At 40.6% G+C, this 26,793-nt stretch overlaps 1 protein-coding gene and 1 long non-coding RNA gene across 8 annotated transcripts in view; one reads left to right on the top strand and one right to left on the bottom strand.

Annotated features, from left to right (window-relative positions):
* The window catches only part of cdk14 (cyclin dependent kinase 14), a 779,114-nt gene extending 756,743 nt beyond the window's left edge, over positions 1-22,371 (top strand). For all 7 annotated transcript variants that reach the window (XR_010969007.1, XM_068012619.1, XM_068012572.1 and 4 more), the window contains one exon: positions 18,620-22,371. The gene's annotated coding sequence lies outside the window, so the exon portion shown is untranslated. The remainder of the gene's footprint in view (positions 1-18,619) is intronic.
* The window catches only part of LOC137347738 (uncharacterized), a 47,489-nt gene continuing 22,013 nt past the window's right edge, over positions 1,318-26,793 (bottom strand). Inside the window, exons 2-5 of the long non-coding RNA XR_010969012.1 lie at positions 17,247-17,311; positions 15,061-15,202; positions 12,004-12,156; positions 1,318-4,592 (exon numbers count right to left, since the gene is read on the bottom strand). This is a non-coding gene — a long non-coding RNA (uncharacterized lncRNA). The remainder of the gene's footprint in view (positions 4,593-12,003; positions 12,157-15,060; positions 15,203-17,246; positions 17,312-26,793) is intronic.

Genomic DNA, 26,793 nt, shown 5'->3' with positions numbered 1-26,793 from the left:
TAACATTTTATTCAATTTTTGCACATCCCTGTCCCTTTAAACATTTAAATGGCATTGAAGGGCTTGAAGTCCTTTAAAAATTGCGCCTGTGCGGTGGCACCGGACGACATTGCTGGGGACGTAGCAGCCACTCCACCCCCTCCATTTAAATGAGCCCCCATATGAAATATCGTGGGGGCTCAGAGACGGAAGGTCGATGGGTTCAAAGCGCGCCGCTGTGAAGTGCGGCGTGCTAATAAAATTCAGCCCTATGTGTCATTGTTGCACCTTTTAAAATATTTTTTGTAGTTTATTTTGTAGTTACTGTATTGCCTTCTCAGATGCAACGGTCCCTTCTAATTTCCTATTGCCTCCAAATTTGACCAGTTTGCACTGCGCTTCTGAACCTGAGTCTGTAATGTAAATTAGAAACCAAAGAGTTCCCAACTCCATTCTCTAGCGAACTCCATGCAACACTTCTTGTTTCTTCTGACAAATTTCTTCTCCAAATATTAGCTGTTTCCTACCCTTCAATCAATTTCTTATTTATTCCCTGGTTTCACTCGGAATCCCGACTGCTTTAAACTTTTGGAAGATTTTTAATTCATTCACAAGATGTGGGCATCGCTAACAAGGTCAATATTTATTGCCCATCCTTAATTGTCATTAACTAAGTGGCTTTCTGGGCCATTTCAGAGGGCAATTAAGAGTCAACCACATTGCTTTGGATCTGGAGTCACACAGAAACCTGATCAGGTAAAGATGGCAAATTTCCTTCCCTAAAGGGCATCAGAACCAGGTGGGCTTTTATAAAAATCTGATGGTTTCTTTTTTGTTCCACTTTATTTTATTTACTGAATTTAAATTTGCTAGTTGCCGTGGTAAGATTTGAACTTCTGTCTCTGGATCATTCAACCAGGCCTATGAATTACTAGTCCAGTCCCTAACACTATGTTAATGTTCTCTACAAGTGCAGATACATTGTAAGGTCTTCTGCAACCTATGTGAAATATCATATTCTCAAAGAGTTCAGAGAGGTTGATGGGATGATATAACTTGCATTTATATAGCATCTTTCATGCCCTCTGAATGTCCCAAAATGCTTCATTCTAATTAATTACTTTTTGAAGTGTACGATTGATCAGTTAATATATTCCCAGTCTGATATGTTGACTGCTCTTTACTAGATTATCAACATACAATTTTCACTTTATAATGTTTTTCAAAAAATTTACTTTATTCATAAAATTTGTGAAAGTACATAACAGTTCAAAATTAACATTACATGAAGTGCAATACAGATCAGTTTCTTTCAATGCAATACATGAGGTGCCTCACTACACTTGCCATTACAGGTTATATTTTACAATGTATTTTTATATTTCGTGTCAAACATTCTCTGGTGCATACAGCCCGAGGGATTTTACACCTTTGGCTAGCCACTCATTGAGCTGTAAAACAACAAAGCCTGTAGATCTACAGGGAAGCTTATTTGCAGCAAACATATCAATAACATTGTGAATATATGAAATAAACTGTGTGCAAAAAACGTTTAATGTTTCTTTAATCAAGTTGTTTTTAAAAGAGCTAGAAAAATCAACGCAAGTTTCGTATCTGGTGTACATCCAATGGGCTGGGGTAGATAGTTACAACTAAATGATTGGACAAGTTACAGTGTGTGAATTATTGCTTTGTGTTTAGCTGTAATGATTTTGTCAAAAAATTCTACACAATGCAAGCGAGTGGGAGTGTTTTGGTAGATTGGAATGTGTCGGTCACTATTGTGCAAGAATCAGGTATGTGTTTATCTGGAACTGACAGTGATGTGTTTTAATCTGAATTCTACAGCAGTGAAGGTCAAAGCTGTATGTTTTTAATGAATCCTGTGGATTAAGATAAAAGAATCCTGTAAGAGCTATACATAGCATTTCATTTTACTCAATTTCATGACTTTTTACTTCGCTGTCTGCTTTTAAACATTATAGGTAGACATTTTGGGGAACTATCAATTATATATACATTGAGACTTTTTAGTAGGGCATAACTATCATGATGGGGAATAATCTTTCTTAAAATGCTTCAAATGTGAGGCAGGTTAATCAGCATCTGAAAGAGAAAGCCATGACATTTGGAGTGTCATGGGTCAGTTCTGATTCATTCCCCTTCCCCCCACATAAATGTTATCTTTCTGTTTCAGTTGATATTGTATCTGCTGTGCATTTCTAGCATTTTCTGTTTATTTTTCATATTAAATTAGGGTTTTGTTTTGATTATCATGATGGGATTTTTAAAAGTAACTTAAAATAATTAATACAGTAATTACAAAGTAGAATGTGCAGCTTTGCATAAGTTATTTTGTAAATTGTTAAACGGCTCAGTGGCGCAGTGGTTAGCACCGCAGCCTCACAGCTCCAGCGACCCAGGTTCAATTCTGGGTACTGCCTGTGCGGAGTTTGCAAGTTCTCCCTGTGACCGCGTGGGTTTTCGCCGGGTGCTCCGGTTTCCTCCCACAGCCAAAGACTTGCAGGTTGATAGGTAAATTGGCCATTATAAATTGCCCCTAGTATAGGTAGGGGAATATAGGGGATGTGGTAGGAATATGGGATTAGTGTAGGATTAGTATAAATGGGTGGTTGATGGTCGGCACAGACTCGGTGGGCCGAAGGGCCTGTTTCAGTGCTGTATCTCTAAATAAATAAATTTAAAAATCCTTGGTTTATTTCCTTTTGATTTATTTTTGAAACCTCCCCCCATGAGGCATGAGTGAAAGATGTTTCATAAGCTAATTTATGAAAATATATATTCACAGTTTTCCAATCAGAACCTTCTTCATAGATAAGGTTCCATCTGCAGAGAGGATTCTGTAACACTATGCCCTGAAGGGCTTGGTTAGCCTTAGTGATTCTCTGCACAAACTAAGGCAGATCATCAAACGATGATGCAGAGGAAAGGCAACAAGGAAAATCAGCAGTGCAAGAACATAGGTGGCTCCTGTACTGATAACACTTACCTCCTTGCATGACCACTGCTCAGTGGATCAACTTAATGGCCCAGTTTAGCCATAAACCTGCATCCTGCTACTCATTGGCACCTCAGGTAGGCACAGCCATGCTATCTATGATGAAACATCTGAATAGTATTTTCTGAACAGACAAAATGGCACATTGCACTTTAATATTGTTTGTTTTCCCGTTTTGGTATGAATATAGGACTGTGAACTTGAAAGGGTTAAAGATAATACACTCACTGTTAATGCAATCTAATAGTACATATGACTTAAATAAGACATTCCATTGTGGATTTTTCATTGGTTGCATGAAATGTGATGTAGGATTTTAGTAATTGCAGCAGGGATGGCCATGAAATGTATTTAACTAAATCCACATGCGTGGCAATGCAGCTAATTTCAGAAACAGCTAATTTAACCAGCAATAGCTAACTGATCTGGGATTAATTTGCAACGTGAGGTTTTTTTGCAATGTCACAGACCCCTTCACTGGCCATGGCACTGGACCTTTCCCAGTTTCTATTGAAACTATGTTCTGTTTAAGTGCCACAGGCACCTCTTGCTTGTTTGGTGGTGTGGACACCAGCTGGCTGAATTGGGTACGCCACATCCCAAATCCTCCCACAATCCCTCCCACTGATTCCATCTGGATTTAAGTCATGCTTCTCTTTGATCACATTGCAGCACAGAATCTACATCTGTTCCTACTAAGTTAGCCCCTGAAACAACAAATTCCATTGTTGATTTCCTCAATGTGAACTACTGTATTTCACCCCCTCCCCCTTTACAACTTGCCGGAGGCTGTCTCAAGCCTTTTTATTTGGTAATTAAAAGTTATAAGGAATATATATTATGCTATGAGCTATTTTTAAAAGTGAGTTTGATATTTCAGTTTTTTGCTTGTAACAGCACAATTTTGGTATATTTTGTCTCTGGTTACAATTTGATGTGTTGTATCATTTTACTGCTGAATGCATCCTATATGCATGAAAAGCAGATGTCAGTCAATTTCTTCTCTTGGGAACAAAAATCCACCATATTCTGAGTGTCTTCAAAAGGACAGTATAGTTGGACTTTTGTCTCCTTGGGGATCTGAAGTCATAAGGGATAATCACAATTTATTTCCTCACCTTTCTTTGTTTTGCTGTTTGTGAAGTGACCAGCTTTAAATACAGCCATGGTTGGAAACTTGAGAAAAGTTAAATTATTGTTATTTTAGTAGTTTCTATCGATTTGCTAAACTTGTGTAAATAAAATCATGTAAAATGGAATGAAATTTTAAGTTGTTTCTGTCTTGGCTCTATCTTGGAACCATACTGCATTGCACTGTTAATTGTGTAAATTACAATTAACAGATTTGTGTGTGTACAGAACTTGCTTTGAACTTCATTTACTCGATATTAAAGGAATACTCATTCCAGAAAATGGGCTCTCAGTTACTACCGGCTGTGATTTGGAAGCAAAGTCCAGCATGATCCATCAGCGTCATCCACAATGTCCAGCAACATTTCCAAGCATATCAGCATGTAGTCAGTTGCTTGTCTCATGGTCTCTCATCCAGTGCATTACTGGCACCCAGGATCGGCTTTCAGACACTAAATCAGATCTTATTTAAATTGAGAAAAACAGATTTAATGTATTAGATGTGGCTACTGCATGCAAAACATTTTGGTATTGTAATTACAATAAATGTAAATATTTGTGTATGTTTTTTCAAACGTCTGGAAAGTGGGAAATATTGTGCTGTGTATATGGGAGCAGAGTGCAGAAGAAATATTTTAAAGTTCTCGGTAGACTTGCTCAATTACTTAGGGATTCGAATGGGATGCCGAAATACATATGCAATCATTTATTTCTAATTCATGATTCCAAGGCATAGAAATTATCCTTTATGCTACAGCCTTCATCTGAAAACTGTTATTTCACATTTTGAGTCTAAAATAGAGTTTTCTCCTGTACGTAGGAGTTTGATCGTTGTTAATGAGTAACGATAGTGATTTTTAAAAAATTCATTCATGGGATGTGGGCGTCACTGGCCAGACCAGCATTTATTGCCCATCCCTAATTGCCCTTGAGAAGGTGGTGGTGAGCTGCTTTCGTGAACCACTGCAATCCATTTGGGGTAGGTATACCCACAGTGCTGTTAGTTAATCCATTAACAATGAATATTTCAAAAGAATATAGTGTGAGACTTAATTCAAGATGAGTCCCTAAAACAATTTCAGAAAGTATACTATTTAAAGGAAGACATTACAGTCTCTACAAGTCAACTGTGGCTCAGTTGGTAGGACTTTTGCCTCTGAGTCACAAGGTTCTGGGTGCAAGTCCCACTTCAGGGATTGAGCGCAAGAAATAAGTCCAGCACTCCAGGGTGGTACTGAGGGAGTACTACACTGTTGGAGGTGCTGTCTTTTGGATGAGACATCTGCCTGCTCGGGTGGATGTAAGCGATCCCATGCCACTATTTTGAAGAAGAACAGGGGGCATTATCGCTGGTGTCTTGGCCATTATTTATCCCTCAATCAAAAACAGATTATTTGTCATGTTCCTACATTACAGCAGTGGCTACACATCAAAAGTACTTTATGGGCTGTAAAGTGCTTTCAGACGTCTGGTGGTCATGGAAAGTGCTATATAAATGCAATGTTTTCTATTTTGAGGCCTGTAGCCAATGTCAAGAGGACAATTCAGCTATTGTGGTTAAGCCTATTGTGAAGTGGTTCATTTTGGTAGGAAGAACACGGGCAGACTATATAAAATAAAGGGTACAATTCTAAAGGGGGTGCAGGAGCAGAGGGACCTAGGTGTGTATGTGCATAAATCATTGAAAGTGGCAGGACAGGTTGAGAGAGCGGTCAATAGAGCGTACAGTATCCTAGGCTTCATTAATAGGGGCATGGAGTACAAAAGCAAGCAATTTATGTTAAACTTGTATAAAACACTGGTTTGGCCTCAACTAGAATATTGTGTCCAGTGCTGGATGCCACACTTTAGGAAAGATGCAAAGGCATTAGAGAGAGTGCAGAAAAGATTCACAAGAATGGTTCCAGGGATGAGGAACTTGAGTTACGTGGATAGATTGGAGAAGTTGGGACTGTTTTCCTTGGAGAAGAGAAGGTTGAGAGGAGATTTGATAGATGTGTTCAAAATCATGAGGGGTCTGGACCGAGTCGATAGGGAAAAGCTGTTCCCATTGGTGGAAGGATCGAGAACAAGAAGGCACACATTTAAGGTATTTGGCAAAAGAAGCAATGGCAACATGAGGAAAAATGTTTTCACGCAACAAATGGCGAGGATCTGGAATGCGCTGCCTGAGAGTTTGGTGGAGGCAGGTTCAATTGAGGCATTCAAGAGGGATTGGATTGTTATCTGAAAATGAAGAATGCAGGGCTGAGGGGAGAAGGCAGTGGGAGTGACACTAGGTAAATTGCTCTGAGTGCCAGCACAGAAATGATGGGCCGAATGGCCTCCTTCTGTGCTGTAACAATTCTGTGAATCATCCCAAATGTGTTAGTTTTGCTAACGCTGAATTTAGGTATTATACATCAGTTATTGAACCCAATTTTAGTTATTGTAAGCAGGGACTCAGGCTGCATATTTAATTTTGCGAGTACTGCTTTTGGTTGCTTTGAGTAGAGATTCACACCATGTGTATTAATTCTGCTGATGCTAGATAATATGCACAAAAACTTGTCCTCCCTAATATGTTAGAATGTACAAACATAAGAGTTATAAACAGGAAAAGGCCGTGAGGCTCAAACAAAACTTTCCTTTTTTATAGATCCACCACACATACCATCCTTCTCAGTCCAGAAATGCATCCAATTGTCTCGAACTTACTTAGACTGTGTGCTTCAATTGTCTCCCCAACTCACCACCGCACCCCGCCCCCCCACAACCTTAGTGAAAACATTCCACTTCACTTTTTTTAATCCGAAAGTACAATTTAAAAAAATTCTGACACTGGTATATAAATCTTAAAATAGTGAACAATTTATCTGGATGACGTATTGCAAATTTTCTTCATAATTTTGAAAATTTCAAATTTGCTCAACTTTCATAATCTTCCTTTTTAACTCAAGCTGCTGCTATCTGGGACCGTCTTTGTTCACCTCTAGTCTCTCAAAGGCAGTAATATGCTTCCTATGCTTAATTGATTTAAAGTGCACACTGTAGGCTGAATTTAATGACCGCAGTGGTGGCCCCATCCACCAGCCAGGAAGCTGGGGGCAACCCTACCACAGCCATTTTCGGAAACCCCGACAGAATTCAATGTCAATCAGGCAGTTAAATGCCTGCCGTTGCCGCTTCTGTGCTTTTTAAGGCAAAGAGTCCGCCTCCAAGAGCTGCGGCCAATCAGATGGTCAGCAGCTCTTCAGTGCCAGCTGTGCCATCAGGACAAAGAACAGTACAGCACAGGAACAGGCCATTCGGCCCTTCAAGCCTGCACCAATCTTAATGCCTGCCTAAAATAAAACCTTCTGCACTTCCGGGGTCCGTATCCCTCTATTCCCATCCTATTCATGTATTTGTCAAGATGCCTCTTAAACGTCTCTATGGTACCTGCTTCCACCACTTCCCCTGGCAACAAGTTCCAGGCACTCACCACCCTCTGTGTAAAGAACTTGCCTCGCACGTCCCCTCTAAACTTTGCCCCTCTCACCTTAAACCTATGTCCCCTAGTAACTGACTCTTCCACCCTGGGAAAAAGCTTCTGACTATCCACTCTGTCCATGCCGCTCATAACTTTGTAAACCTCTATCATGTCGCCCCTCCACCTCCGTCATTCCAGTGAAAACAATCTGAGTTTATCCAACCTCTCCTCATAGCTAATGCCCTCCAGACCAGGCAACATCCTGGTAAACCTCTTCTGTACCCTCTCCAAAGCCTCCACGTCCTTCTGGTAGTGTGGCGACCAGAATTGCACGCAATATTCTAAGTGTGGCCTAACTAAAGTTCTGTACAGCTGCAGCATGCCGTATGCCTTCTTGACTACCTTATCCACCTGCGTTTCCACTTTCAGTGACCTGTGGACCTGTACACCCAGATCTCTCTGCCTGTTAATACTCCTAAGGGGTCTGCCATTTACTGTATACTTCCCACCTGCATTAGACCTTCCAAAATGCATTACCTCACATTTGTCCGGATTAAACTCCATCTGCCATTTCTCCGCCCAAGTCTCCAACCGATCTATATCCTGCTGTATCCTCTGACAATCCTCATCACTGTCCACAACTCCACCAACCTTTGTGTCGTCTGTAAACTTACGAATCAGACCAGCTACATTTTCCTCCAAATCATTTATATATACTACAAAGAGCAAAGGTCCCAGCACGGATCCCTGCGGAACACCACTAGTCACATCCCTCCATTCAAAAAAGCACCCTTCCATTGCTACCCTCTGTCTTCTATGACTGAGCCAGTTCTGTATCCATCTTGCCAGCTCACGTCTGATCCCATGTGACTTCACCTTTTGTATCAGTCTGCCATGAGGGACCTTGTCAAAGGCTTTACTGAAGTCCATATAGATAACATCCACTGCCCTTCCTTCATCAATCATCTTTGTCACTTTCTCAAAAAACTCAATCAAATTAGTGAGACACGACCTCCCCTTCACAAAACCATGCTGCCTCTCGCTAATAAGTCCATTTGTTTCCAAATGGGAGTAAATCCTGTCCCGAAGAATCCTCTCTAATAATTTCCCTACCACTGACGTAAGGCTCACCCGCCTATAATTTCCTGGATTATCCTTGCTACCCTTCTTAAACAAAGGAACAATATTGGCTATTCTCCAGTCCTCTGGGACCTCACCTGTAGCCAATGAGGATCCAAAGATTTCTGTCAAGGCCCCAGCAATTTCTTCCCTTGCCTCCCTCAATATTCTGGGGTAGATCCCATCAGGCCCTGGGGACTTATCTACCTTAATGCTTTGCAAGACGCCCAACACCACCTCCTTTTTGATAACGACATGACCCAGACTATCTACACTCTCTTCCCTAGACTCATCATCCACCAAGTCCTTCTCTTTGGTGAATACTGATGCAAAGCACTCATTTAGTACCTTGCCCATTTCCTCTGGCTCCACACATAGATTCCCTTCTCTGTCCTTGAGTGGGCCAACCCTTTCCCTGGTTACCCTCTTGCTCTTTATATACGTATAAAAAGCCTTGGGATTTTCCTTAATCCTGTTTGGCAATGATTTCTCATAACCCTTTTTAGCCCTCCTGACTCCTTGCTTAAGTTCCTTCCTCCTGTCTTTATATTCCTCAAGGGATTTGTCTGTTCCTAGCCTTCCAGCCCTTACGAATGCTTCCTTTTTCTTTTTGACGAGGCTCACAATATCCCGTGTTATCCAAGGTTCCTGAAACTTGCCAAACTTATCCTTCTTCCTCACAGGAACATGCTGGTCCTGGATTCTAATCAACTGACGTTTGAAAGACTCCCACGTGTCAGATGTTGATTTACCCTCAAACAGCCCCCCCCCCCCAATTTAAATTCTTCAGTTCCTGCTGAATATTGTTATAATTAGCCTTCCCCCAATTTAGCACCTTCACCCGAGGACTACTCTTATCCTTATCCACAAGTAGCTTAAAACTTATGGAATTATGGTCACTGTTCCCGAAATGCTCCCCTACTGAAACTTCGACCACCTGGCCAGGCTCATTCCCCAATACCAGGTCCAGTACGGCCCCATCCGTAGTTGGACTATCTACGTATTGTTTCAAGAAGCCCTCCTGGATGCTCCTTACAAATTCTGCCCCATCCAAGCCCCAAGCACTAAGTGAGTTCCAGTCAATATAGGGGAAGTTAAAATCACCCACAACTACAACCCTGTTACCTTTACATCTTTCCAAAATCTGTCTACATATCTGCTCCTCTACCTCCCGCTGGCTGTTGGGAGGCCTGTAGTAAACCCCCAACATCGTGACTGCACCCTTCCTATTCCTGAGCTCCACCCATATTGCCTCACTGCATGACCCCTCCGAGGTGTCCTCCCGCAGTACAGCTGTGATATTCTCCTTAACCAGTAATGCAATTCCCCCACCCCTTTTACATCCCCCTCTATCCCGCCTGAAGCTTTTAAATCCTGGAACATTTAGCTGCCAATCCTGTCCTTCCCTCAACCAAGTCTCTGTAATAGCAACATCATAGTTCCAAGTACTAATCCAAGCTCTAAGTTCATCTGCCTTACCTGTTATACTTCTCGCATTGAAACAAATGCACTTCAGACCACCAGTCCCGCTGTGCTCCGCAACATCTCCCTGCCTGCTCTTCCTCTTAGTCTTACTAATTAGCCACTGCTGGTACTGCAAGAAGACTGGAGCAGCAGCCATGGAGTAGGCTCCAGAATTCAGGGTAAGTTGGGTTGGACTCACCCGAGGGTACTCAGGCAGACCCCAGTAATTGGGGTGGGGGCTCTTTCAGTGGGGATGGCCCTCGCTGCCGGAGGGGCCCTCCATGGACCACAGGGTTCCCAATCAGGAGGGCCTTCCAACCCACTCCCAAGCCCACAGGGATGCTGCCAGCTTTTACTGGGGAGCCTCTCAATGTGATGAAGGGCCCTCCACGCCGCTGGTAAAATTCCAGTGGCTGCAGGACGAGGCCCTTAAGTGGCCCTTAATTTCCCACTTAAGGACCTCAATTAACCTCTGGGCAGGAAGGCCGTCCTCAACTTTCCCTGACCCTGGTACAATTCCATGGTGTCAGTAAGATGACGGCACTCCATTGACCCACCTCACAGCCCATCTCTAGAGGGCTGATAAAATCCAGCACTCTACTTCATATGAGGTGCACATGTTAAACTTTAGCTATGAGAGTAACTTTACCTGTTTCTGTAATTGGCTGACATTGACTATTCTCATGTTTAGCAATAAGAGGCAAGAACAGAGGACCTCATCAGAGTCTTGGGGAAGCAAGAGATTCCTCAAGCCTGGATCAGACAGTGCACCAGCCTTTCATTCTGAATAGTCACTTATAGAAGTCTAGTCTTGTAGGGTCTTGGATTGTTGGAAGAGAGAGGTTTGGGAATTCTGATATGGAAGAAATTTACATGACCAATGCATATGTAAAGACTGTAGCTTATCCTGCATTCATATGTATTTTGTTGCAATTTGATCACAAATGGTAATTAATCTCAAATTCTGTTTTTTGTTACAAAGTGAGCTTTTCTGTCTGGAGTTTGCAGTTATATAGATTTGTCATACATTGGAAATTAAAGCCCATAAACAAAAATATTACTCTTTTAGATATTTACAAACTATAAACCATATTTATTAAAAATATAGATTAACATATGCAGTGCTGCTTGTCTGGTAGAAAGTACTAGAAGGCTATTAACTGTTTTGCATTGCTCTGATAATTGCTGTTGTCCAAAAAAAAGTTTATGAAAATTATTGAAAGGTCAGAGAGAAAAGCTTTATTCAGCTTTTCCATGAAAAACTGCAGGATTTTGCAGGCAAGGAGAAAATCAAAAAGGATATAGAGCTAGCGAGAGTGCTGTCAAAATTGCAGATATTAAAATAAAAGCCATTGTCATGCTGGGCCCCTACCTGCCAAGAACGAGGCATATTAATTTCATTATATGGACATTAAATTTTACATTGTTGCCGGGAAGAAGAGAAGGCCTGTTACAAGGGCTGCCAGACACTTGGCTGGAGGACATTTGCATAACATTAGGGACAAGAGAGGTTACTTGCCTTATCCATTAAACCTAAAATGGACATTGATCACCAGGTATTGTGTGTAAGAGGAGACATTCCAGGGTATGCTAGGACAAGAGAATCCACAAACACAGAAGTGGTTACACCAGTTGGACATGTGACTAACCTGCTGGCCAACTTGGGGAGTTTTTTAAATTGTCCAGACAGTTTGAACTCAGAGACTGTTTGCTCCTGGACTGAGAAGACCTCTCACAAGTCTCTGGACCCACTGAAGACACGTGAACCTTGAGAGAAAAGTCTCCCACATCGAACAAGGTTTAAGAAGAATATGGGGCCCCAATGAAAAGCAAGACCTACCTGCAATCAAGGACTCTACAGCGAGTTCGAAGAACAGTGACCAAAATCATTTCAGATATTGCCTCAAACTTTTCCACTTTATTTTCTTCTCTTTTCTGTCTCTATCTGCATGTGTATATCACACATACATGCTAGCGTGGGCGCATCGCATATCTGTAGGCGTTAATCGAATTAGAGTTTAAGTTTAATAAAGTTCAACCTTTCTTCATTCAACCTAAGAAAACCTGTTTGGCTGGTTTCTTTGCCTTACAATTGGAAAGCAGTGAACAAGGATTCACCAAGGGGGAGCTAAAAACAGAGTGTGTTTAAAATTAAACCCTGTTACGGTAAGACCAGGTGAAGGCTGAGAGGGAGCCCCAGACCCCTTTCTCACCTGGTCATAACACCATAGTAAATAGTTCTGAGGGCCAAAGGAAGCTGAAACTGGATACTGAAAAAATGGTAGGCTGGGCAAAAAATGTGACACATGAAATTCAGTATCAGTAACTGTGAAGAGGTACATGTTGTTGCAATTTGTAAATTTTATGCACCCTTCAGTTCTCTTTGACCATTTGTGCAGCCCCTTCCTTTGCCCTACCATTGGTGGCAGAATTTAGAGCCTCCTTGGTTAATTCCTGGAACTCCCTCACTAAATCCCTCCATTGGTGCTTTTCTCCCTCTACTTTTTATGAACCATCTCAAATACCCAAATTTTTGACCAAGCTTTCAGTCACTGTCCCAGGTTTGGCACTGCATTATTGGGCTGAATTTTATGAGCCCTTCAGCGTGGGGGATCGTGGCGAGGGGGAGGGGGAGGGGGGTGCGGAAAATTCTTCTGGGACCCCCGACGCCGAGAAGGCCCCATTGCATTTTACCAGCAGTGGCGAGTCCTCAATGCGATGGGGCCTTCATTTGCCTAATAAAACTTGTGCAAATACATGATAATTAACTTACCTGGACCGGGCAGCCGTCCCACGCCGATATCCCATTTGGGGATTCAAAGAGAGACACTGGTGGGGAAGGGGGGGAGGTGTGAAATTTTCAGGGCGGGGGAAGTGGAGAAAAATGTTTCCATTGGATGAGGGAATGGTGGGAAGGGGTTGAAGGGCAAAGGTGAGAAAGTTCGGCATGGGAATGAAGTTTTCTTTGGTGGGAATGGTCCAAAAATAAAATTGGAGGGGGGGGTGGGGGTAGGTGATCGAGGGGCTTTCAGCTTTTATTGAATTTTTAAAAATTAATGTCCAACAAATGTATCTATAAATAGGTAAATTCGGATGAAGGGTTTGAAGCCCATCAGGGGTGGCCATTCTGCCATATCACGGGGGCTCAGCAGCGGCCGCTGCACGCGTGCGGACCACCGACTTTAAAGCGTGCCGCCGCGATTTGCGGCAAGCTAAAATTCAGCCCATTATTTCTGTTTCCTCTCCTCCCCACTTCCACCTCTGTAAAATGACTGATTGACTGAGGGTGTCAATTAACACCCTCTCCGTACTAACGCTTCATCTTTCACCACCCCATTAACATATCGTTTGCCTTTGCTCCATGGCCTTCTGGTCAGTTATTCTCTGTGACCTTGTCCTACCAACACCTCTTTTGTTGTCTTTCGCCCCAGCCCTGCTTTACTTGCTTAAAACCTATTACATTTCTAGCCTCTGCTAGTTCTGATGAAGTGTCACTGACCTGAAACGTTAACTCTGCTTCTCTCTCCACAGATGCTGCCAGACCTGCTGAGTATTTCCAGCATTTCTTGTTTTTATTTCAGATTTCCAGCATCTGCAGTATTTTGCTTTTATCATAGCTCTCCTTTACTGGTTTTGCTGTGTGTCCTTCATTTTTAAAGACTGCATCTACTATTATTTTTGCCATGTTACCTGATGGCACAAAGATATCAAGGATGTAAATGGAAATCAGTTGGTCCTATGCTACTCTGTCTTTGCAGGGAAACTTCTTCCAGCATATCTACAGATCTGTACGAGCACAGATCATCGTAATTTTCTGCAGCTGTTCTCTAAGTGAGTTGAAGCCGGCCATGATTGTTAGTTGGAATATGGATTCCAAAGCCTTTATAGCAACAATTGGAGCACTTTTGAGAGATGCATGTATCTGTGACCTGCATAACTGAGGTTGCCATTGGTATTTCCACATGCTTAATGACAGATTGCAGTTTATCGATCTTCAGTGTACCTTCCATTGTGCATGGAGATGAGTTACAGTTCAATATAGACAATGTTTTCTAACATCCTTCACTAAAGTAAGCAGTCCAGTACAAGTCAGTAGAAGCAATTGGGAACTGCACCCATTACTTGCTGATCATTCATTAGCCGGAATTTTACGCCAGCCCAGCAAGCCGGATGGTAGCTGGGGGGGGGTGGCGTAAAATTGAGCGGAAGGCTCAGGAGGCCTTCTCGACCCACTCCTGCCTCCGTCCCACTTTACATAGGGTGAGGGGGGGCGAAAAACGGGCCGCCCGCCCCAGGCCAATCAAGCCCCTTAAGTGGCTACTTAATGGCCACTTAAGGGCCTTTGCCCGCCTCCACAGGGATTTTACCGGTGGCAAGCGGGTGTCCTGTAGCCAGGAAAGGCCACCCGGTGAGAGTTGTCGGCGTCTCCGCACCCCGGGGGGATGGGGAGGGGCTGGTGCCCTGGGGTGCCCGATTGAGGGAAGTCCCTGCTTCCCCAACCACCCCCAGGACCCAAGATGCCCCCCTTCCCCCCCCAAACAACCACATAATAGGTTGGGCCCCAGTGAGGCAACCCAAACTTAGCTGCAGTTCTGGCTCCATGTCCTCAGCTGGGCTGCAGCCCCAGCAGTGGCCACCGCTCCTGATGGCGCTGCTGGGCTAAGAGCTGGTAGCCCGATGATTGGCCAGCAGCTCAGTGAGGTGGGACTTCCTCCATCAAGCAAGTGGAAATCCTGCCTCGGAATAATTAAAGCCCGGGGACCCGTAAAATGCGGGACGGAATGCTGGACTAGGCGGAAGCAGGTTCGCCACCAACTTGCACGTCGGTGGCCAGCTCCCGTTCGCCCGACGTAAAATCCAGCCCATTAACTCCCACCACTGGTGCTCTGTACCTCACCTTCCTCCTCAGCCTCACCAAAATCTTCCAAAACGTGTGCAGCTGTGAGGATGTCCGATTCACGTGTCAGTGGTGATGGTTGGTGTCATGCTATTTGTATTCTTTTTCTGTACACCTTGTAGATCATTGAGTTTCCTCTTCTCTAGAAGGGGAGCAGATGAGCATTAAAAATATGTATTTAGAGATTTCCTCTGGAAGCTATGGGCCATAAACACACACCTATATTTTATTCCACTAATATCATTAAAGGTACTATGCACAATAATGTGCATAGTATGCAGTGGTTAGCACCGCAGCCTCACAGCTCCAGGGACCCGGGTTCAATTCTGAGTACTGTCTGTGCGGAGTTTGCAAGTTCTCCCTGTGACTGCGTGGGTTTTCGCCGGGTGCTCCGGTTTCCTCCCACAGCCAAAGACTTGCAGGTTGATAGGTAAATTGGCCATTATAAATTGCCCCTAGAATAGGTAGGTGGTAGGGGAATTGAGGGAAGGTGGGGATGGGGTAGGAATATGGGATTAATGTAGGATTAGTATAAATGGGTGGTTGATGTTTGACACAGACTCGGTGGGCCGAAGGGCCTGTTTCAGTGCTGTATCTCTAAATAAATAAATAATGTGTCAAACATGTTGTCAAATGTTCCACAAATATTCGAAGAGTTTATTAATATGGTATATGCCAGTTGACTTATACATGCCAGTTTGTCTGTTCAACTCTACTACATCTGTAATCCTAAGTGTTCCCAGAGTCTCCCTCCATAATCTCTAATCATATTCAGAGAGGCCTATGCTGGTATGCTCTACAAATTGTGCACTGTAGTTATGTGTGGGATTTGATCTAAAGCATAACGGCAATGAAAATTGAAAGTGGGTGATTTTGACTGGTGGAAATTAATTTCTGAAGCATTTTCTTGTTGCCATCATGTATAACCCTCCTATTTTATTTCTACCACATTACATGCTACATCTCTGTAAAGATTTCTTTCTGTGAGTCGAGTGTTTTTGCATATATTTAACAGTTTAACAACAATTCATCGTATATGTCATGTGCTACATAGTCCTTTACAACAATATTTTTGTCTTAATTTTATCCATTTATTTTTAAATCACTGAATGCCTTTTGGAACTCCACCCAGGACATTGCATTACTGGACATGGAGTTCACGTTCTCTCTGACATATTATCACACTTGTTCACTCTTTAGCATGTTGTGCTTTCCCCACCCCGCACCTCCCCACACCGCCCGCCCCCTCTCCCCCCCCCTCCCCCACCACCACAAAAAAAATCCTGACATTTCTCCATAATACTGTTGAAAGGGGAAAGAATGTCCTTTTCAAACTTCATGCTCATCCATTTTGCAAAAATATTCTGCATTCCATTGCAGTAGAACTGAATTTTACAAAATTCATGCAGGTTAGGTGACTTGAGAGCTGCTCAGGAGTGTTTATTATTGCAGCTACATTGTGCTCGGTTGTTTTTAATTTTCTCTAACAAAACTGCATTCAAGGAAATTATAATTTCAAAACTGCATTCCTGCCATTTTGGTGGCAATTTAAAAATAATGAAAAAAGCCATTGAGCCTATATTCTGAGAGAAAAGGAAAATGTGGCCCAATGTGATTAACTGTAGGGAACACTTTGTAATTGTAGTTTCATTGTTTATTTGTAACTGTTTATTCTTCAATAGTATTTGCAAAAGCTACTTATTTTGTCCACTGTTAGGCATCTCGCCTTAAAATTGAATTTAAAATGTGAACCATACGCTTTTGTTCAATATCATAATCTGTCCTGTATGACTATGTGACTCATAGAGTTTGACTTTATGACACCTGTCAGTTGATTAACTTTTTACATATTTAGCTAACCTGGATCACTCGTATAAAAGCACTGACGAGGCTATTTATAATTCAATCATTTTTTTAGAGGGAAGGAAGAGAGCAGCGCTCATCTCCTATCTATAATGTTAGTCAGACAAGAGAAACCGCAGCTGTGGAGATAATGCAGGCTCCCTTATGGCCCCAGCTGAGCAAATTTAAGTGTCAATGGGGTGCCTGTGCAGGCAGTACTCTCTTTAATTAGTCTCTCGAGCCTGGTTGGTGGCAGTTCCTCAGACTAACTAATCAATTTGTAGCTGTCTGATGCTAGGTGCGAAAATCTTCTCCGGCTGGGTTTTCTCCCACAGGTCACTCACCTACCCTACAGGAGCGCTCGTTTTAATTTTTCATCTTTTCCATCATGTGGTGCTGTCAGCTGGTTCTAAGAAAAAAGGAGACAAAAAATATTTAGTTCAAAGTGCATGTAGGCCAGGATGGGAATGCATTATGGGTACTGATGGGCCAATTAATTATTCAGCACTTGGCGCTTGTCGAGTTGCAATCGGATAACAGTTGAATACAAATGTTATAAAGTATAGGTAACAGCAGCAGCAGTTTCAGACAGAATAGATTTGTGATTAGTAGACTGTAATTTCAGGCTGAATGAATGTGTGGCCAGTGAACTGTAGTTTGAGGCTGCTTTTGTGATTAGTTAGAGGCTGAATGGTTTTGTGATCTGTGTAATTTAACCTCAATTTGAGTGGATTTACAGCTACTAATAGTTCTCATTAAGAATCACATGAATAACTGAAATAATCAGTAATTTGTACGTTTCTTTTGATTGTTTGTTTGTGGAAAACAATTGATTAAGTTTAGCAAATATTAGTTTACTACATGGCTGCATTGTCAAATTCTATAATTGCAAATACTCCTGGAATCAAATGGAAAGACTGAAAGAGGAAAATCCAGAGGGGCATTTCGTAAATGATAGTTAATTGAAAAGTATAGATTAGCCAAGGAATAGTATTCAGTATTAATTGGTGCTATTAGTATAGCCTCCAAATATTAACATCTGTTTATATCAGCTATATTGAATGTACTAAAGTGCTGTGACTGTTATATTTTCAATGATTGTTGCATATTGTTGAAGAAGATTCCGTCTAAAACGTTTGTCTAGAAATGTTTTGAACTGAATCTGCAAGGAAATCAACACAGCTGATAAAAATCAAAAGGTTTCTTCAAATGCAGACAGATTTCCATGTAAGATGTATTGTAAAAGCACATTCCTTTCAAGCAGTATGTTGGTCATCATTTGACTTTTGAGTAGGAAAGTTTTATAAAAACATTCTACTCAAATGATCCTACAGATACATGGGTAAAAATATCTTTCCAACTTCCGTCATAATTGCCTGAGTTCTGCAGCAGTTCTTTACTGAGTTGGACGAGGTCAACATTTTAGGAGGGGTGGGGAATCTGTTTAATTGCTCCCTGTTTTAAAAAAGATAATTAAATAGCAAACAATTAATTTCACTTTCAGCCTTGTGTCCATCGTGAATGATTGTAAATTTGTGGCTCCAAGGTATAAACATATTGTTTTGGGATAGTAGTGTTGGTCAGTCCTCTGTATTTCCTACATGTCAGAGAACATCGAGATCCCCAATACCGTATTGACTTGAAGGTGGTAAAAGCAAAACTGTAAGGTTCACTCTAATGACAACAATGATATGATTGTTTCTTCTTTTTATTGAAGGTTAACTCCATCGACACTTCCAAAGAACAGCTAAAAAAGCAGAAAAGAAAAGGAATTCAAGAACCTATTCTCTTCTTGTTACAGTCATGTTAGTGAATGGCTGCTGTCTTTAATACAATTCTTACCATTAGCATTGTGTGGGTTTATTTGTGCTTGTGCTCTGAATTTGACATCTTGAATGCTAAACCATGGCATGCAAGAACCACCTTGTTTTTTTTAATAGTTTGTTTAGAGATCCACTTTGCTGATAAATGATCTGTGCTGCTTTACAGGCTCTTGTTTGTCAGTCTTTTGATTTTCTGTGGTAGGGTAGCATTTTTGTAAAGCTTATTCAGATTTCACTGGCAACATTGAAATTCTGAAGATTTGTTTTGAAACTATCATGGGCATGCCAGGAAATCCTCTGATGCCAGGATTACAAAGCAATCAACAGTTGCATGAAAGACATTGCATATGTTTTACAAAAATCAGCATACCTTTGTATACAATTGAAATGAAATAGCTAGTGAACCACTGTGAACATTTCTGACAGTGCTCCAGCTGGGATCTTGCAAGGAACATAGATAAAACCACAGCTAATGGGGTGAGCTGCAGTATTTAAAATGGCTTGTACTATCATGAGGATCGCCTGCTTAGCTTTTTGGAAGAATACAAAAAACATGTATATAATGGAATCTCTGGGGTTAGATTTATGGCCAATTCTTTCAGTTAAGACCCTGGAAAAGCATTATTTGTGCAAGTCTGTTCTTGCTAAAGACTTTGTAATGGAGAGACAACATTCAAATAGTAGAGTTAAAACCTATGGGGTTGCAACACTGTACTGAGCAGGAGCCATAGGATTCTTCAAATACTGTTGTGGTCCTTTTAACCTTGTGACCTCAGACCATCCATTTTGTCCAGTTCTAGCAAGACCACTGACCTAATTCTAATATAAAGACAACTGTGTAAAAATATAACTTTGTGCTTGGTTTTGCCCCAAACTAAATGCTGCAGCGAAATTTCTGCCCCCTTCTGTTTGTTTATAGTGAAATTGTAAACATGTTCTTTGCACGTGCACCTATGATTTGACTATCGGTATCACTCGATATCTTCACCTATAACAAGTTGTTTTCAGTTATAGTCAGCAATCTTGTATTAAATGTGTTTTTAGTGCTGTCTTTATTTGTATTCTTTGTTCACAATGTTTCTTGCCTCTCCCTACTTGTGTAAACAACTTTTCTTCTTTCATTCATTGACTCTTCGTTACTACTTCCTATGTATAAAATCATATTTTCTCTCAAATGATTTGTGGGACTATATTCAGTAGTTAAGTTTAAATACATTTACCTTTGCAACATAATATTAGCTACATTTTAATTTTCTATAAATCATTTCTTCTCTGGCAAAATCCTATTTTTCCATTATCTCAAAAGGAACAAACCCTGATATTCTGAAGACTCACTGAGGTACATTGCAACAACAAAATGGAAGCATGTAGTATAAGCATAATATAGATTGTGCATTGAAGATACACCTATATTCAATGCTTATAAGAAGGAAGGGGGGGGGGGAGGGGGGGAAATACAGATGGTTTGTGAACTATTTTAAATTATTCCACTAAAAATGCTTTAGATCATTTCATCCAGAAAGAGTGTGGTAGTAAATGGGACAGTAGTTAAAGTTTGAGAATAAAGAGACAACATTCTCATTTCTCATTAAAATTAAACAAAAAATATTGTAGAACATTCCCGTTTTACCAACTAATGTCCAGTTCCACACCAAAGGAGTCTTAATTATAGTTTCTAATTCCTTTATAATCCAATCAGATCTTCCTTCCTTCCATGATCTGTGCAGCATTATATTCACTGACCCTCTAACCAGTACTGTCCTTGGTTTTCAGATACTCCCAAAACATAAATGGAATATATGTTTACGTTCAATATTATTATTGATAACTTTCAAAATTGTAAATGTCATTGAGGACTGTTATTTAAATTAATAAAGAACAACTTTTAGTGCAAATTATTTTATCTTTAATTTCTCATAAATATGTAAGAAATCAGAAAAATTTAGACTATTAAAGCCTGTCTGATTATTGGGACAAAATTATCATGGGAGTTAAAAAAAATAAAAATGTGTATTGCAATTTTTACTTTGTGTAAGATCATGATGACAATTTGTATGATTGTGCTTCACCTCCCAAATGTTACTCGACTTCAGAAGCTTTCATTTGTATAACATTTCACTCTGACTGTCCCTTTGATTCCAACTTTATTTTGATTGTATCAATTGTTAAAACAGTTATTTGAATAAACAGATCTCAAAAGCACATTTTTACCCATGCAACCATTTTACCCATGCAGTCACATCTGACGGTCTTAAAAAATTAGTGCACAAATGCTTTTAAAATAAATGTTAAAAAGCAAATTACGGAGGACAGTTTAAGAAAAATACCCTTTGGAGTTTTAATTTTTTATCAAGCCTGTTAATATGGATATGTTTCTTCAAGGTCATTAGCAGTGGGAAGTGCCCATTTACTTGTGCAAAATATGACCCCTATACAATGTATATGAGATTATATCATGTTAACTACATGGCTTAATTTGCTATTAAAAGTATTAAAGCCAACTGAAAAAATGCAAATTGACCTGTACTATAGACTAGTTACTTGATGAGTATGGTTGTAATATTTGATTATAATGTGCTCTTTTTATTTATCAATCTGATTTTTCTTTAAAATAGGTTGCACTGTGTTATGCTGACTTTACAATCACTGAAATGTACAATTTAGAATTTTAAAGGAATTTAATAGTGCACTGAGTACTTCAGTTATTTCAGTACTTGCTTAAGAAAGCAAACTCTAGGAGTTAGAAACTTTGGAAACATACTATGAAGTGAATACACATTATTTTTCTTTGTAAATATTCATCTTTTATGTGCTTACACGGTGGTACTATTTTGGGCATACAATATTTTATTTTCCTGAATTTTTGTGTGACATATCAGCAGATGTTAATGACCTTTATTTGAATATTGTTTAAACAGATAAATAATTCTTGGTTGACTAAACATTGGTACATAATAAGAATGCAGAAATACATAAGCAATCACTGTGCAGCTTATCCGATTATCAGTAGAATTTTTCTGTTCACCTCGTGTTCACATCATGGAATGTGCAGTCAGATAGATTATCCTTCTAAAATGTCCTGTGAATATTTATTTTTTGTAACTTTTCTAAGGAAATATATAATGTATGTTCCCTGCCAATTCTCTACAAAAGAAGAGTTTAAAAAAAAAGCTGTTCTTCTCTTAAAACAAATGGTAGTTCAGTGATTGAGGTTACCGAGATACTTTGCATACTGGGTTTTGAATGTCTCCCCACAGACATTTACATGAAGATCTTTGTATATTTATGCTGTACTGCGTTGTAAATTCCTTGAGCACTGAGGTAAAGGCAAGTATCCCAAATACGCATCTATGATGTGTTGTTCAAAGAAACTGCACATGTATGCTTGAATTATATTGCTTTTTTTTGTACGATGCAGCTCTTCAAATCCATCTCCTTGACATGCTGTAGTTTGGTACAGAAACAAAAACATACATGAAATACAAACAAATGACCAACTTTAAAAAACCTAGAATGTAGTAACATAGTGTAAATGTTGCATTATATGTAATGTACTATTGCAGATGTATTAATGGTATGTCCTTCTGTAACTGTTGGTTTCTTGTTACATGAAAATAAATAAAATATAATACATCTGTATTTTAAATGAGTGAGAATTAATTACGACCTACTTATTTTGAGACAGTATCATTAAAAATATACTAATATTTTTGACACCCCAATAGGTAGAACCTGCACCAAATTAAAAGTGGTAATGTTTAATAATAACTACGTGCAATAATTGCTGTCTCACATTTTCCTTTCATTTCAGCATGACCAAGTAAAATTAAATGAGCAAAATACTTTAAGAAAATGATGCACTAAGGTTTTTTCCCCCAAGGAGGAATTTAATGCAATTCTGATGGTATAAAACATGGAATTCTACTGAATTGCTAGCTCATTGTGTAAACACACTGCCAAGTGCAGGACGAACAACTCAGACCAGGACAACCCTTAGAATGTTTACTCAGCTGATCTCACCACGGTCACTTATAATTGGCCTTTTGTCTAAGGGGAGAAATTGCTTGTATCAGTCACACATGAGTTGCATGAGGTACCCATGGAATCAAATGCCAGTATTTCTCTACAGGAAGAGAAAAACAAAACTGAAGGTGAGATGGGAGGGCCATGCTTGAGAATTAGGTGATTGTGAAATAAAAAAGTTAAATACAGTGAATAATAGTTACTAACCGAGCTGAATTTTATAAGCTCGCCGCCGTTTTCGCCAGTGAACTTGAAAGAAGGTGTGACGCATGCGCGACTTGTGTGCCACTGAACCCCTGCAATATTTTGCACAGGGACTCATTTAAATGGAGGGGGCAGAGCAGCCATCCCCGATGACATAAAGGGAGTGGCTGTTCCGTCCCCGGCAATGGTGTCCGGCGCCATTTTTAAAGGGCTTCAAACACTGACAGATCATTTGAATGTTTAAAGGGAACGTCACCTTTAATTTAAATAAAAACAGTAAAGTTCACATCAAAGACTCTCTTCCACCCCTCCAATCATCAAACAATAAATAAAACCCCGACCTGAAAATTTACATTCCTCCCCCACCTCCCCACCAGTGTCTCGTCTCGGTTCCCCAAACGAAGGCGCGGGGCCTCTGACCATTGGCTGGAATATCGGCGTGGTCCAGGTAAATTCATTGACATGCATTTGAATTAATTTTAATATTAAAATGAAGGTTCCACTGCTCAGGCCGCACTGAGGCCTTGTCGCTGCCGTTAAAATGCGGTGAAGCCTTCTCAGCGTTGGGGGTCGAGACAGTCCTCTCCCGCAAAAATTTTCCAGGCCCCCTGCCATGACCCCTGATGTCGAATGGCTAGTAAAATTCAGCCCACCATCTTCATACACGAGTGCCAAAAGAATAGAATGGCCTTAATATGCGAAACAAATCTTTGTCATTCCACAGCTTCTTCCATTCTTGGAGAGTTTCAATTCAGAGATATACTTGGATTGATGATTTTACATAAGAATATTCCCAGCCACTCAGATTTACATCAGTTCTATGATGGATATGCAACATTCTTGGCCTAGGTTTTTGTTTGATTCTGAATCTGTGGAAAACAGCTAACACTGCTAGCTTTCATAGATCAGCTGTGTAATTAAGGCTGACATTCAAAATAGATTTGTTCTCATCAGCAACTGGTGTCCAAGTCAGATTTTTGCTTACCCTATATTTGTCATGTCTGTCTTAAAAGATTTGTACGTTGTTAGCAATATGGTTTCAATTATCCAGAACAAAGAAAAACACATCGGAGAACCCACCTGTAATCCCTTAGCACTCCCGGCACTTGCACTCACAAACCTACTACGCCCAGGAGGTTAGATCATAAATTTGGATGTTTACTATGTTCTGGCAATATGCAAGGTGTCTGTTGTTAAGATACGTGGCATTGCCATGAAAGTGTGTATGGTACTTGATGTACTGTTCAACAGGCCTCCAAGGATATAAAAACTAACTTAAGCATTACTGACATTTCAATGCACTGTACAAGTCTAGAAAATCATCTGTATTGAATTTGTCATGTCTAGAAAATGGGGATGGGAAGAATATTTTTATGCAAAACAATGCCCAGGAGAAGCATATTAAAGAACAAATAAGTAACAATAAACGATGCATAAAAGAGTTTGTGAGTTTTCTAAACACCCTTACAGAATTAATTTGTTCTAATTTACAAAATCGCCACTTTTTTGATGTTTTAAAGTTTAGTTCCTAATATGTAGTTATATTTGTAGTGTTTCAGAGTGGAGTGGTGTGTACCAGTCCATTGTGCTGGTTGTATTATTCTCTACACAGAAAATTCTGATGTTGGCCAAGCTGCCATATAGAGGTACTAAGAAACACACTGACACTTCCTGACAGTTAGGCAAAACCAGAATGCTATTTCTCCCCACTATTCTAATGTATCTTCCTGTGGCCTGTTAGAATGTGGGACTAGTAGAATTTTGAATCCAAGTCACTTGCTTACCCTGTTGACCAGGGAATGGTAGTTACTACAGGAGACAGAGTCATGTACGGCACAGAAGGAGGTCATTCGGCCCATCGAGTCCATGCCAGGTAATAGAGAAATTAGGAGATATTAAACATATTTTAACTCAGATAACACATTTGATTTCTATGGGCTGCATTTTAAAACTCTGCCGCCGAAATAGGCAGCGTGCGTAAATAGAATACGGCCCACATGCACGAGGACCAAACATGGCAGCTCATTACCATGTCTGGGACGGCTGCCCCCACTGATTACATGGAGGAGGCGGGTGAGTCGTTGTCAGCAATGGTGTTCGGCGCCATTTTTAAAGGGCTTAAATCCCCCAATGAGCGTTTGATATTTAATGGGCCAGTTACTGTAATGTTTTGTAAAAATGAATAAAATAACCTTTCCATGCACCCTCACACCACCACCCCTCCCCCCCCACAATGGCATATCACAACATTCTTACCCTTTCTCCGCCCCCCCCACCTAGACTACCTACCTTGACAATTTGACCTTCCACCTTTGTCCTTTACCCCTTCCCATCACCACCCCCCTCCCAACCAATCGGCAGCATTGTAACCCCGCCACCCCTCTCCCGCACAGAGAAACTCACCTCCTCCCCTCTCCCCACAGGTGTCGCGCCTCATTTCCCTGAACCAGGATTTGACGGCGTAGCATTGAAGGCCGTCGGAATAAAGATTGAAACCTGATGGCAGAATCGCTGCGGCCTGCATGGTAAGTAGGCATTTATATATTTTAACATACAAGATTGGTACGGGGCCTGCCGCCACCAGGGTCGGTGGCAGGCCTCCTCCATTGCAATCTTCATTGCCTCCCCGTCACACTTCCTGGCGGCAGAGAGGCTTTAAAATCCAGCCCTTATGTGTCTGTTGTTTCTTGTTTAGAGAGCTATTATGCAGTATTTCACCACTGCAAATATCAACATCACATGAAGTAGTTTACAATCTCAAAACCCATTCTGTATCATTGTGTTTAATCTCCATACTGTCATATTAACGCATTTAAAATCAGGAGCAAAAGAATTTCACTGATTACTAAGATGCTATTTTATGGACTGTAGAACCTGCTAGAGCACCATCTCACTGCCAATTAAATAAATTTAGTTAAATTGCCAAGCAGTAGGTTTCCTCTGATGTGAGAAAATTATGTCAAAGATTTACCTGTAAGTCAGTCTTGGAATTGATTACAAATCAGTTTATACAATGCAAACCAATCAGTAGTGTAGCAACGTTTTAAATGGAATTGACTGATGCATAAAACAGGCTAGTTTATGACCCAGTATATTAGAGCTTGGATTGACCAATGGATGGTATTTTAACTGGATTGCCATCAGCGTTAAAGTAACACTGATCAAAAAAAATCTAGGCTTGTGTTCAGATCAGGTATTTGTTCTAAAAAAGACTTTTCCTCAATTATTCAACCTCTACAGACAAGTAGGAATTCTTGTCATCCCACGTAGGATCAAGGCGGTGGAGCTGAAATCACCTAGGGATAACTGTCTCGAAATAAATTACGCTATAGTGCTGCCATTTCCATTCGCTGATCTTCCCTATTCTGCTATACAGAAAGTCTAATTCTGCATTGCACTGTTAGGTATTTTCCGCCTCCTATGGGCAGAAATTGTGATGTATCTAAACACACCAGAAAAAGCTATTTTTCTGTTTGTTTCTTTTTGTCTACAGAGAAAAAGCGGTGTAATTTCCTAATAAATAAAAACTAGGAAAACTCAGGTGGTTGTTCTGATTGCTTTGCAATCATAAAATGTAGAGGAAGATACTGGCCCAAATTGTATCCAAGTTTATTTTAAGCAAGAAGGCAAAATATTAACGCTTTCATGAACCCCCATTGAAGTTGTCCATGTAGGGGAATGGTTGCTCGTATTCACTTTGAAATTAGGGAATGTCATGGAAAATATGACATTCAACATGAAAGATATATATATGACAGCTATATAAGGTACTCCCATGTGGCCTCCTATTCACTCCTAGCATATGTACCAAATCCATCCAGTGGTGATAGTGTTCCTCAAG

Source organism: Heterodontus francisci, chromosome 2 (assembly GCF_036365525.1).
Source record: "Heterodontus francisci isolate sHetFra1 chromosome 2, sHetFra1.hap1, whole genome shotgun sequence".
NCBI lineage: Eukaryota > Metazoa > Chordata > Chondrichthyes > Heterodontiformes > Heterodontidae > Heterodontus > Heterodontus francisci.
The sequence above is the reverse complement of the archived record's forward strand: the minus strand, read 5'-3'. Positions and strand labels throughout refer to the sequence as shown.